Source organism: Mixophyes fleayi, chromosome 4, assembly GCF_038048845.1.
Source record: "Mixophyes fleayi isolate aMixFle1 chromosome 4, aMixFle1.hap1, whole genome shotgun sequence".
Classification (NCBI taxonomy): Eukaryota; Metazoa; Chordata; class Amphibia; order Anura; family Limnodynastidae; genus Mixophyes; species Mixophyes fleayi.
Genome location: NC_134405.1, coordinates 177,907,837 through 177,912,972, shown reverse-complemented (window position 1 = coordinate 177,912,972; position 5,136 = coordinate 177,907,837).

Below are 5,136 nucleotides of genomic sequence, written 5' to 3'. Positions count from 1 at the left end.
AACATGGCACGCAGAGCTTTGTCACCTGGCACGTCAGAGCAGCTGTCAGAAGCACAGGAGCTTGCCGAATTTGAACTGCTGCACTTCCACCTGGCTCTGCCATTAAGGGACTGTGACTAATAAACTTTTTGTGATCATAGGTGAGACACTGTAGCTGGCTCTCATCCTGCCCAGGGGTGCCGAGAGGGAGGGGGAGCGGCTACTAAGTACTGCAGACAACAAGCTTATTTCTCCCTCCCGTTCACCAGCCGAGAGGGGGCGGGGCTAATCGGAAGGGGCGGGGCTAATCGGGACAGCAGTCAGTGACAGGCCACTGACCTAGGAGACAGGCAGCCAGGCAACAAATCAGACTGCACTGCTGCCAGGCTGCCTGTCATTTAAGAGCACAGCCGCGAATCTATCTGCCTCTGGAGATGAGGTGAGTACAAGGGACTGGGGGGTGGGGGTGTTATAGCCTGGCTTTGTCTATATATGTAGAATTGTATGTATATATACATATGGCAGTATGTATGTCTATGGCAGTATGTATGTGTATGCAATTATGTATGTGTGACATTTTGTATGTGTATATAGCATGATGTATGTGTATGTATATGGCATTGTGCCCATGTGTGATGTGTCTGAGGGGGGTGACGTGGTGTGTCTGGGGGGTGACGTGATGGGTGATGTGGCAGTGGGTGGCATGATGCGTGATGTAGCAGAGGGGTGGCGTGATGTAGCTTAGGGGTTGCGTGATGGGTATTGTAACTGAGGGATGGCGTGATGTGTCTGGGGTAGTGGCATGATGTGTCTGGGGGATGACGTGGTGGGTGATGTGACGGGGTGGCGTGATGAGTGATGTAGCTGAGGGGTGGCGTGATGTGCCTGGGGGTGGTGTGGTGTGTTTGGGGGGTGGCGTGATGGATTAGGTAGTTGAGGGGTGGCGTGATGTGGCTGGGGAGGGTGTGCTAAATGTAATATTTTATTATAATGTATGTATTATATACTGCATGATCTGTGTTATGTATGGTGCTCACTTATTGCTTGCTTTTCCATATTTACATTTTCCAACAGCTCCCAACATTTCAGGATCCATGCAAGAATCCAGTAGCAGGTTGTAATAGCTGCAATAACAGGTAGGTGAGAGTAACACAATTTTAATACACAATGGGGAAGTTCAATTAGCTGCGAAGTGTCTCCGGGATGTCCATGGGACACTTTGTGGCAGAGATTTGCCAGAAATCTCCTCCCATTTTTCCTCTCACCTCTATGGGGTGCGAGGGAAAATAGGCGGAGATTTCTACTGTAATTGCCGGCAATGTGCACTGCATGATGTCTTCGTGTCACATCGCCGGCAAATGAATTTCCACCAATATGTCATGTCTAAAGAAGTCCAGCCATGCCCATATTGACCACTCCCCTTTGGAGGCGCCGCTCAGTGGCGGCATACAGCGCCCTTGCTGCTCACCTGTGCAGGGGGTGGGTTCAAAAAAATTTTTGTACCAGGGCCCAAAATTTCTCTTGGCGGCCATGATCCTGCCCTACAGCAACGATAATATGCCAGCATAACCCCGTAACATTTCTTATCACATCAGTTCATGTGCCCTGTCAACCTGTCATTCTATACAGAACAAGATGGAATGTATCCACTGTCTACAAGAGGTGAGTCGCATACACTTGCTAATGTGGCGTAACATGATTCGGTGCTCTTATGTCAGGTATACTATTAACTAGGGGCACTTATGTGTGAACAAAAATACAGGTTGCGCTGCTGAATGTGTACAAAATTGAATAATAAATCCTAATGGTGCTCTATTGAGAAATCAGAAGAGACACTGGGTTATAGATAAAACATTTAATATAGACATATTCCGCCCAATGTCCTGACTTACACCAGAAAGTTATTACACACTATAAAAATGATCAGAATAATCACTCTATCACATGAATATAGCAGCCACGGTGACGGTAACGTATAAACCACCGTGGTTGTAAAACAGTATAAAAATAGATAATATATTAGGTTGCGCAACCAAAAAAGTGTGGCCAACACTTAATAAACCAATCATGAATGAAAAGTACTTTTCTAATTGAGACAATAGTAATGATGTCTCAATTCAGTATAGATAAGTATGCATCAATAATATGAGATTTTGTTAGGTATAGATTCCTCCTTAGAGTAATGTAAAGTCACCTGAATCCCAGATGTCCGTTAGGCTCGTTAGAGGTACCTCACACTGCCTAGATCTACCTGTTCACTGTGAAAGTTATCCAGCCCACTCTCTCCCGAGTTAGGGCAGATGAATGGTAACCACGGTCCGTACTCTCAATCCCGTATCCAGCGTGAGTCACGCTCCGGGCAGATGAATGGTAACCACGGCCCGTACTCTCAATCCCGTATCCAGCGTGAGTCACGCTCCGGTGTTAGGCTATTCTTGCCGTATATTCTCGGATATAATCACCGCTTGTGGAAAATTGGGTGGGCTGGAGACGCTATCAGGAGTGGATACCAATAGTGTCCCCGTTGACAAATGTAGATAGAAGAAGGGATTCAGGTATTGAGGCAATCACTCATCGAAAAACCGGTTCACAAGAGACCCCCGCTGATGCGTTTCGTGCCTGGACAAGGCACTTTCTCAAAGCACTTATGTGTGACATAATACTAATTGGGGATACTTATGTGTGACACAATATAAACTGGGGGCACTATTGTGTGGCTTAACCTGAAAGTTTATTTGTTCCCACTACCATTAATGTTATAATTTTAACGTGCTAAAATTAGATTTTATATATATATATATATATATATATATATATATATATATATATATATATATATATATATATATATACACATATACACACATATATACACATACACACTACTGGCACACCTGGGCTTGAAAAGATTTCTGCCGGCGCACTGATAGAAGAAGGTTGCCTACCCCTGTCCTAGATAAAGGATAGCTAGAATCTGATTGGTTGCTATGGGTAACACCTCCACTTTTCCTTTTTAGAAGGTTTGATAAACCAAAAATGGTATTTAATTTTTCAGTCATGATTTTTTTTTTCAGGGTGTCACCTACTGGAAAAGGGTTGTGATCTCACCTATCAGGACGTTGGTCAGGTGCATGGAAAATTAAGAGCGGCTAGTGGGCCTGGGTGAATCGGGGCCTGCCCAGTTTTGCCACAATTTTTAATTTAGAAATATTGGTAGGCATGTTAATCAATCATGTAATATCATCATCACCATTTATTTATATAACTCCACTTATTCTGCAGCGCTGTACAGAAAACACATTCACATCAGTACCTGCCCCATTGGGGCTTACAGTCTAAATTCCCTAATATACACACACACACACAGACTAGGGTCAGTTTGATAGCAGCCAATTAACCTACCAGTATGTTTTTTTGGAGTGTGGGAGGAAACCGGAGCACTCGGAGGAAACCCACGCAAACACAGGGAGAACATATAAACTCCTCACACATAAGGCCATGGTCGGGAATTTAACTCCTGACCCCAGTGCTGTATTTATTCATTTAGATGACCTGTGCAGTTTTTGATCATGTTTGATGGTTAATTAGGGATTCTCACTGTGATTATCGTGGATAGGGAGATACATAAATATAGGTGATTCTACCACCACTACACTCTCATGTGTACTCCCATCTCATTTACCTGTTCCAGACTCCAACATTTTAATATTTCGCTTTTTAATTATTAAATTCATTTTTAATGTATATCAATAAAAAATTTTGGTTTTATGAGTTATGTTTATGTATTATCCATCTTCAACAATCCCCTCAATGATATGGAATAATTTCCCAGTATTGGACTAAATATTTACGTCTTTAGTGTTGCCTTCATTGGAAGTAGTATTACTTTTCTTTCTTTTTTATTCTATTATAAAAAATGCCTCCACAGATCAAGTTGAACCTTTTCACCCCTTGGATATATATATATATATATAGGGCGGATGCTTCACACAGCACTTATGGATTTTGGTGTCCTTTGAATATAAGGAACTCCATGGTTTAACTGATTGTTTAAGGAGAAGCATTCATATATCTGGCCATATAAATTTTAGACCTAGCATAGAGTCTTAGTTGGTATATATTACCTGTAGAGAACTTTTTATTATTCTCCAGTTGAGTCAGTATCCAATATAGAATCCATACATTATTGGGGAAGAAACAGCGCGTTCCGATAGTTTCACTATCGGTTTTAACAGTCATATATTTGTTGGTCAATTATGTCATACACTTGTTTTTAAGATTTCACTTCGTCTAACCACTCATCAAGCGTTACTATTTTTAATAGATACTAATAAAATTTGAATATGTTTTATTATAATTCCATTATCCTCTGAGTGCCCCTCAACACATAAGGTGTTTTTCAGTTTTTCTCTCAGATTCTGCAATTTTGTGTGGGTGCACCTACCCTCAAATGCTGAATAAATGTATGAAATAAAAGATTGATGGTTGATCATAGTATATTTTTTTGCATGTGTGTAGGATTATCCTGGTGCGTAAGGGTGGGTTCGTAATAAATTGTACTCTGAACGAGTATTCAGTACAGCCGGGAACTGATTCAGTAATCGCCGTAGAAGGTTACGTCTAAAAAATGTGGAGAAAATGATGTTTATAAAAATGAACTACATCTTCCACGAGGAAGGCCTTCACCATCAAAGACATCCAAGCACTGACTGTTCTCTAATGGCGGATTCAAGCGGCGATGAATTGATAGTCTGTGATGATGATGTACACACTGATGAGGGTGAGGATGAAGCTGAAGATGATGACGATAACATCTTTTTAAAACTTTCTATTTAAGTGTAGGGTGCAATCTATTCCGCAGCACTGTACAGAGAACTCATTCACATCAGTCCCTGCCCCATTGGAGCTTACCGTCTAAATTCCCTAATGTAGACACACACTCACACATAGACACAGAGAGACAGACAGAGAGGGAGACAGACAGGGAGAGACTAGGGTCAATTTTGATAGCAGCCAATTAACCTACCAGTATGTTTTTGTAGTGTGGGAGGAAACCGGAGCACCCGGAGGAAACCCACGCAAACACAGGGAGAACATACAAACTCCACACAGATAAGGCCATGGTTGGGAATTGAACTCATGACCCCAGTGCTTTGA